The following is a 9,867-nucleotide window of genomic DNA, read 5'->3' on the forward strand; positions in this document are numbered from 1 at the left end:
AGACTATAGTAATGCCTGGTACAAGTGCCCTAGAAAACAGTGCCCACATTTTGTCCCCTAGAATGTAATATTGCCCTCTGTGTGCGCCATTTGACAGTCACAGTAACCTGAGTTCCTCTATAATAATAAGTGCCCACTTTACATTTAATAATGTCCTGAGTCTCCCCCCCTGTACAGCTTCTCTATACACAGTATAATGCCCCCTCACTGTATACAGTACATACTGACCCCTTAGTATCCCCCAATGATGGCTTCAACACTGTATGATGGCCCCCTCACTGTAATCTCCACATTGAATGATGGCCCCCTTACTGTAATCTCCACACTGTATGATGGCCCCCTAGATAGCCTCCATATAGTATAATCCACCAGATAGTCCTCAATATAGTATAATGCAGCCCCCATAGGCAGACTCTACAGTATAATGCAGCCCCCCCATAGGCAGACTCAATAGTATATTGCAGCCCCCCATAAGCAGACTGCAATGTAAGGCAGCACCCCCTATAGGCAGACTGTAATATAAGGCAGCACTCCCCCATAGGCAGACTGTAGTATAAGGCAGCCCCCATCCCCTATTGGCAGACTGTAGTATAAGGCAGCACGCCCATCCCCTATAGAAACAGAGAGAAAGAACAGAGAAAGAAAGAAACAGAGAGAGAAAGAAAGATTCTAAAAAGATACTATAGCAGCCCGGCTCCCATTGTAATGCCCACCTAAGACTCCCGATGCAGGACATATTTTGATCCGCTCACATGGCCGGCATCCCTGATTCCAAGGCGATCCTGCTGTCCGCACTGTCAGAGGACAAGGTGATGGATCTGAAGCATTCCCTGAAGTGCCTCCATGGTTCCATCACAATCTCCTCCCGAAATTACCTAATTTCCGCTTCCAGCACATCACTTCTGGTGGAACGTCACGTGCAAGTTTAAAAGTGCTCCACAGTGTACTCCCGTGTCCGTGGGAAAAGTAAGCTCTCAACTGGGACAATGGGGCAGACTCTCAAAATCGGGACTGTCCCGCTGGACCTGGGACGGTTTTGGAGGTACGAATGCTCCCCACCATACACCTTGTATACGCACGGCTCCACACACCTCACAAACACACGGTTCCGCTTTGTATGCTTCGTACACACACGCTCCACTCAGTACACACATGGTTCCACTCCGTAAACCTCATACACACATGGCTCTGCTCCACTCCGTACACCCAAGGCTCGGCTCTGTACACTTCATGCACACATGGTTCTGCTCCGTACACCCCATACACACACGGCTCCGCTCTGCACCCCCTATACACACATGGCTCTGCTCCATACACCTTGTACACACACACTCTGCTCCATATACCTTGTACACACACAGCTCTGCTCCATACACCTTATACACACACAGCTCTGCTCCATACACCTTGTACACACACAGCTCTGCTTCATACACCTTGCACACACACAGCTCCGCTCCATACACCTTGTACACACATGGCTCCACTCCATACACCTTGTACACACACGGCTTTGTTCCATACACCTTGTACACACACGGCTCCGCTCCATACACCTTGTACACACATGGCTCCGCTCTGCAAACCCCATACACATGCGGCTCCACTCCGTACACCTCGTACAGACACGGCTCTACACACCTCGTACACACATGGCTCCGCTCCGCACACCTCGTACACACATAGCTCTGCTCTGTACACCTCGTACACATGGCTCCACTCCGTACACCCTGTACACACACGGCTCTGCTCCGTACACCTTGTACAGAAACGGCTCTGCTCACCCCATACACACAGGGCTCTGCACCGCACACCCCATACACACGTGGCTCCGCTCCTCCGTACACCTCATACATGCATATCTCTTCTTCGTACACCTTGTACACATGCGGCTCCACTCAGTACACCTCATATACATATGGCTCCACTCCGTACACCTCATACACACACCTCTGCCAAATCCACCCCCTCCTGACCCCACGCATAAACTTCACCTCATCCAGCACCATGACAACCAGCACAACAGAGTCCTCAAGCCAATGAGGCCCCTGATTATGTGACCCCTGACTCCGCCCCTCCTGTGACCTCATCACAGGTCCTGTCGGCACAGAATAGTCCAGTGATATGCTTGCTGGCTGTGAGGTGGGGGGCCCACTGCTGGCATCGGGCCCCCCACCGCCTTCTCAGGGGCCCCATAGCAGCTGGGTAGCAGAGCAGGGAGATCGATTCTCCCTGGTCTGTCGCAGAATGTAACTGTATGGTCGCGCTGTGCACACTGACACAGTTACAGTAATGTAGCTCCGGGTGGGCCCCTCAGAGCGCGGGGCCCGGGGCCACCGCCCCCTCTGCCCCCCCCATAGCTACGCTACTGGCTGGAACCCTCGCTCCAAAAAAATAAAAGTGCAAACAAAGAAAAAAACATGAATTAACAATGATCAAAAAACACTGGTGGCAAGAAACGCCAAAAAAATGCTCAGGAGTGTACCAAAGATCCTAAATGAATTTATCCTGAAGCATCTGATGTTTTTTACCGCCGAAGAAAGACACAATGTAAATACAGTATATCCTTAAATAGTTGGCATCACATTATCTGTTTATATGAGGACATGTGCTGCTGAAAAACATTTTTTATGTCATCCAAGTCTACAAGTCTAGTCTGATGTTTCACACTCACCCATAGATTTGTATGGGCGGTCGTGATCTGTTCATCGGATGCACCCACTGCATAACTCAATTATTGCTGAAAAAAAACACAGATCTGCGCTGCCTCATAGTATAACATAGATAAAACATTGGATAGCACTTGGCCATGTTATACACTTGTGTGAGTGAGCATTGAGGCTTTAAAGTTCAGGTTAGGAGACTCATGCCATTCCATGCATCACAGGCTGTAACTGGACCATGCTATATGGATGTCTGAATTCAGGGTCTTCAATTAGAAGCTCGTGTTGCATCTGTTTTTTTTACGAAACCAATACGTACCCATTATAATCTATGGTGCTATTCACATGTCCACTTTGTCGTTTATTTATTTCTCTATCTATCTGTGAAAAAGACTCATGACACACTGATGGTAAAAACAGTGATGACTAGAGATGAGCGACTTTGCCTTTTTTAGGGTCGAGTCGGGTTTCATGAAACCCGACTTTCGCAAAAGTTGGGTCGAACGAAATCGGCCGACTATAGAGAAAAGTCGGGGTCCGACTGAAACACGAAACCCAATTCAAGTCAATGGGGAAGCAAATTCGGCTGGGAGTGGAGGACAGTAAACACACCTTCAGTGCCCATTTCAATGCCAAAATCATCAATTCTTATTACTGAAGCTTGTCAACCTTAATTTACTTCATAATAATAGTTACACATTGAAAACTAGGGGTTATTTGGCTAAAGTTGTGGGGGGTAGGGCTGGCTCTAGGTTTTCGTGTGCCCTGGGCCAAAGAGTGTCAGTGCGCCCCTTTAACCCATACCACAACTCATGATGCTCCGATACGGCCCAGAAATATAGGTATAGTACAATGACAAATACTTCACTGCTTACATGACATGACTGATCTATTTTAAATTGTACAATAGCTCAAAAACAGGACAGTATATTACTCCATACAGTGTTATGGCCACCACCTAGTGCGCCATACAGAATAATGAGCCCCATATATTTCTCCATACAGAATAATTGGTCACATACAAGTATAATGTTCCATACAGTATATGATGAGCTCCACATAATGCTACAGTATATGACTGTCCCTATGGACGATGCTGCAGGGCCCAAATAATGCTCCATATATAATGGGCCCCATTTCTAATGCTCCAGTGTATAATGTGCCCCATAGATGCTGCTCCAGTGTCTGATCTGCCCCATTTAGTATGCTCCAGTATATGATGGGCCCCATGGATGATGCTCCAGTGTCTTATGGGCCCAAATAATGCTCCATATATAATGGGCCCCATTTCTAATGCTCCAGTGTATAATGGGTCCCGTAAATGCTGCTCCAGTGTCTGATGTCCCCAATCTGGAATTGTCATGATCCATGCTGGATCAGGACTGATAAAAAGCACAGGTAACCTTTTTTTTTCTTAAGCTGTGCTTAAGTTTGTTTTTTGCCCCCAGTGGCCATTAGGATTATTGCACTGTGGTGTCGTTTGTTCTAAGTTTGCCCCCGGTGGTGGTGAGCGTCATTGCACTCTGGTTTCTTTAGTTAAGTGCACATGATTATAATGCAGGTGTAATTGCGCTGGCTCTGATATAAAAGAGTCACAGGTGTTGCAATCAGTGTTGGTGATAGTGTTCATTTCAACCATCCTTGGTGGAGGAAGGAGCTGGAGAGCGTTCCTTGCAGCACTGTCTTAGCCCTGGTGTGGAAGGAGTAATAGGGGATTTCCTTGTAGCTCTGACAGAGCTTGGTGGCAGCGATTCAGGAGGAGAGCTGCATTCTGGTGGTGGACTCTGTTGCCAGGAGCAGGAGCAACAGAGTAAAGCTAAGTGGTGTTTCCCTGTTTGTGTTTTTTCTTAGTGTGTATTAGTACAGCGGTGGGGCCAGTGCCTGCGCCACCCAGCTCCCTAGCAAAGGATAGGTGTAGGGTGTACTAGGGCGACAGGTTCCTGATCGGCGCCCGGTGCGGAACCGGCATAGGGAACGTTAGTAGCGTTAGGGACACTGACTCAGGGGAGTGCAGGAGGTCTCCACATCCCCTTTCCCTATCGCAGAGCCCACCGTTGTAACTGTTTCCCCTTTCCCCGTGTCTTGTTGTTTTAGTTACCGGCCTGCGGGCCATGTCACATAGGACAGTATCACATGCCGTGTCTTGTTGTTTCAGTTACCGGCCTGCTGGTCGCGTAACACAGGATGGGTCATCGTGACATTATCACCAACCAATAACTTTTTTTTCTGCTGAGCCATGGACCCAGTTCAGCCCTTTGCCCAAATGCTGCAGATCCTTACTAATGAGATTAGGGGGCTGCGCGGAGGGTTGGTGCGGCAGCTGCGGCTGTTGGTGGGCTCTGGGGGCTTGGTTCAGGAACAGGCGCAGTTAGAACCCAAGATATCCCTCCCTGACAGATTTTCTGGAGGGAGAGATCAATTCTTGGTGTTTCAACAAGCCTGCAAATTATATTTCAGGCTGCACCCTCGTTCCTCAGGGAGTGAAGTGCAACGGGTGGGAATCATTATGTCCCTTCTTAAAGGGGATCCCCAATTCTGGGCCTTCTCCCTACCAGACGATTCTCCATCATTGGTGTCTATGGACGAATTTTTTGCGGCTTTGGCGCTTGTGTCTGGGGATCCTGATGGCGTCGCCCTGGCGGAATCCCGACTCCATAGGTGTAAACAGGGAGCCCGGGTTGCTGAGGAGTACTGTTCAGAGTTTAGGAGGTGGGCAACTAACACTCAGTGGAATGACCCTGCACTTAGGAGTCAATTTGTGCAGGGTTTGTCTCCTTGTCTCCAAAGTTGCAGGATACACTGGTGCAGTACGCCGCCCCCAGGTCGCTGAAGGCCGCCATGTCTCTTGCCATCCAGGTGGATAGATGCCTTAGGGAAAGACATATACAAAAAGTGCCCCCTGATGTCCTCGCTAGGGAGGAGGACCCACCAATGCGGACGGAGGAACCCTGACAGCCCGGTGTTGTTGATACAAAAAAGGGGGTGTCTGTGGCTCGTCGTGGTGGGGGGGTACTCTTTTCCTGTGGGAAGCCTGGCCATTTTATGAGAGCCTGCCCAGTTCATGCCAAGTCTCCAGACGAACCTATGCAAGTAGGAGGAGCTAGTTTGTATTCGGAGCTGCCTACGGTTCGCGGAGTGGTGTAGACATGCTTGTACTGTGGGCAGACTGGTCATGTCCTGAAGGCTTGCCCATTGTGCGACAAATTATCTGTGCCATCTGAGAAGCCGCATTCCCCTGGTCGCTTGCAGGGAGGCGACCAGGGAGTATACATTTCCTCCATTTTGCCCTCCCAAGGTACCATGTCAGCAGAGGTCTTGGCTGGCGGGGTACCTGAGGTGATACCGGTGCTTGTGGACAGGGAGCAGGAGTCAGTCTGGTGGATGCTCGCTTTGTCCAGACTCATGGTCTGAGGTGTAGGATGCTAGCCCAGCCTATAAGCGACCAGGCCTTGAACTCTGTTCCACTGAGCGAGGGGAGATTGACCCAAGTCATAGAGAATATCCATCTGCGTATAGGACATCATGAGGAGTCTTTGTCATGCTACGTCTTGGAGGGAATACCAGTACCTATTGTTTTAGGCCTCCCTTGGCTGAAAAGACACAACCCGGTAATAGATTGGTGGGCGAGGGAAGAGGTCAGCTGGGGGCACTCGTGTGAGGGCTGCTGCCTAGGAACTACTGTCTCTGCCGTCTCTCTTCAATGGATCCCTTCCTCTCCGGTGAGAGCAGCAGATGTGCTGCAGGAGAGTAGGGGCAAGTCTCAACCCTCACCATTGGCAAACCCTGGGAGGCGCAGACCTCATGGTGGAAGGGGTTGGAGGGTGGTGTACCCCTTGGTGAAGTGCGGGGGTGTGAGTGTGGTTACACAGGGGGATGCCTCTGTTGTCAATCCCAGAAAGAGTTCTCCAAATGGTGACAAACGAACGAGTGGCAATAAACATTCAGGTTCGGACCTGTGTGTGAACGAGCGTGTATGGGTGGCCACCAAAAAACATCCAGTGGAAGTGTGTTGTGGAGTGTTACCAGCTCATACGAAACATACACATACACAACCCGTTCTCCAGGTCAGCGCTTCGGAGATGTGTGTTGCCTCCAGAACATACGTTGCCAATACCAGCGGGCTCATTTCTCATCAACCTGACGTGCAGGTAGTTGCTGGGGTGAACTCTGGGTCTGGGCGTCTCCGCTGTAGGTGGTTCCCTGATGAGGAGCGGTCTTAAGGGTCCAGAGGCCCCTTATTAAGGGCAGGGTGCTGTCATGATCCATGCTGGATCAGGACTGATAAAAAGCACAGGTAACCTTTTTTTTCTTAAGCTGTGCTTAAGTTTGGTTTTTGCCCCCGGTGGCTATTAGTATTATTGTACAGTGGTGTCGTTTGTTCTAAGTTTGCCCCACAGTGGTGGTGAGCGTCATTGCACTCTGGGTTCTTTAGTTAAGTGCGCATGATTATAATGCAGGTGTGATAGCGCTGGCTCTGCTATAAAAGAGCCACAGGTGTTGCAATCAGTGTTGGTGATAGTGTTCATTTCAACCATCCTTGGTGGAGGAAGGAGCTGGAGAGCGTTCCTTGCAGCACTGTCTTAGCCCTGGTGTGGAAGCAGTCATGGTGGATTTCCTTGTAGCTCTGACAGAGCTTGGTGGCAGCGATTCAGGAGGAGAGCTGCATTCTGGTGGTGGACTCTGTTGCCAGGAGCAAGAGCAACAGAGTAAAGCTAAGTGGTGTTTCCCTGTTTGTGTTTTTCCTTAGTGTGTATTAGTACAGCAGTGGGGCCAGTGCCTGCGCCACCCAGCTCCCTAGCAAGGGATAGGTGTAGGGTGTGCTAGGGCGACAGGTTCCTGATCGGCACCCGGTGTGGAACCGGCATAGGGAACGTTAGTAGCGTTAGGGACACTGACTCAGGGGAGTGCAGGAGGTCTCCACATCCCCTTTCCCTATCGCAGGGCCTACCATTGTAACTGTTTCCCCTTTCCCCGTGTCTTGATGTTTTAGTTACCGACCTGCTGGCCGTGTCACACAGAACAGTATCTTGTGCCGCATCTTGTTGTTTCAGTTACCAGCCTGCGGGTTGCGTCACACAGGATGGGTCATCGTGACAGGAATGCTCCAGTATATGATGGGCCTCATGGATGATGCTCCAGTGTATGATGGGCCCTAATAATACTCCATATATAACGGGCCCCATTTGTTAATGCTCCAGTTTATAATGGGCCCCCATAAATGCTTCTCCAGTGTCTGATGTCCCCAATCTGGAATGCTCCAGTATATGATGGGCCTCATGGATGATGCTCCAGTGTATGATGGGCCCTAATAATGCTCCATATATAATGGGCCCCATTTCTAATGCTCCACTGTATAATGTGCCCCATAGATGCTGCTCCAGTGTCTGATGTCCCCAATCTGGAATGCTCCAGTATATGATGGGCCCCATGGATGATGCTCAAGTGTATGATGGGCCCTAATAATGCTCCATATATAATGGGCCCCATTTCTAATGCTCCAGTGTATAATGGGCCTCGTAAATGCTGCTCCAGTGTCTGATGTCTCCCATTTGGAATGCTCTAGTATATGAGGGGCCCCATTTTTAATTAACCCAGGCATGGTATGTGAAAAGAGCTTCATGGAGTAATCTGAAGTGTGTGCTGCCGCATCCTTCACTTTTGGTGTGGGTGAAGGACACAAGGAAAGGGGTTGCTCCTGACCAGAAGCCTGCATTGACGACTCAGTGCTTGCATTTTTTAAACTTCAGAAGAGGAGGCGATAGAGCTGGAGGCTGTTTCAGCAATGTAAGCCAAAAACAGTTCCTGATGCTCCGGCTTTAAAAGCAGCCTGCCTACTCCCAGAAAAGGGAGCCTTACAGGCCTTCCAGAGCTACACCATGACGCAGGCTCAACACCTCCTGCCTTAGCTGCTATTGTGTTTTTGGCACTACCAGCAGATGCACCACCACCACCATCAGTACCAGGTGGCCCCTCATGACCACGCCCGCATCCTCTTCCACCATACTTCCTCATGTTTTGGAAAAAGGACCCAAAATACTTGCAGATATATGGTACTGTATCAGAAGCGTACAGCTCTATACAGTCTAGGGATAGCAGTAAATCTCCGTATATATTTCATGAGTCATACACAGATGCTCACAGGCTCAGTATGGATTACCCAATAAAATAAAAAGTTGATAAAGGGTACAGTATCACCAGATGCAAGGTATATATAGTATAGTGTAAACATTCTGAATCTCCATATACATTTCAGGAGGCAGACACAAACGCTCTCAGGCCCAGCATGGATTACACAAGAATATGAAAAGCTGTAAATGGGTAATGTAACACAAGCGTACAGCTGTATACAGTGTTGAGGTAATCTTAAAGCTCCAAATATATTTCCGGAGTAACAGACAGACGTTCACAGGCTCATTACGGATTACACCAGAATCTAAATAGCTAAAAAGGTTAATGTATCAGAAGTGTACAGCTGTATACAGTGTTGGACAAATTTGAAATCTCGGTATATATTTCCGGAGTCACCCTCAGATGCTCTCTCAGTCTGGGTTTGACCATAATAAAAAATGTTGTCAAAAAGGTACTGGATAACAAGATAGCAAGTATATATTATAGTGTACAATTGAAATCTCCGTATATATAGTCCTGTAGTCACTTTCAGACGCTTACTCAGTGTGGATTTGACCGTAACACTAAATGTCGAGCAAAGGTACTGTATAACAAGATACAAGTTGTATCAAGTATAGGGTACAAATTGGTATCTCCGATTCACCGTATATATAGAAGGCGTAAACCACACACGCTCACTCACTATGGATGATACCGTAATAAAAAATTTTGAACAAAGGTACTGTATCAGCACACACCAGGTGTTTCCAGTCTAGGGGTAATTGTAAATTTCCGTCTATACTTCCGGAGTCAGACACAGACACTCACAGGCTCTATGTATTACACCAGAATTTAAAAAATAGAAAAAGGGAAAGGTAGTCGAAGCGTACAACAGTATACAGTGTTGTGAATTCACTTTCTGGCCTACCTCTGGTTACCGGTGAAGGTAGTGGAGATGGTTATATTGACAGAGGGGTCGCGAGTTATCTTTCCGGGCTCCCTCTGGTGGTTATAGGAGGTAATGGAGCTGATCTAATTAACAGAGACCTGCCACCTGATAATGAAGAGGACGATTGGACATTGGGAGTTTCTGACT

Source organism: Dendrobates tinctorius, unplaced genomic scaffold, assembly GCF_039654945.1.
Source record: "Dendrobates tinctorius isolate UK_male_01 unplaced genomic scaffold, ASM3965494v1 ptg000024l, whole genome shotgun sequence".
Taxonomy (NCBI): Eukaryota; Metazoa; Chordata; class Amphibia; order Anura; family Dendrobatidae; genus Dendrobates; species Dendrobates tinctorius.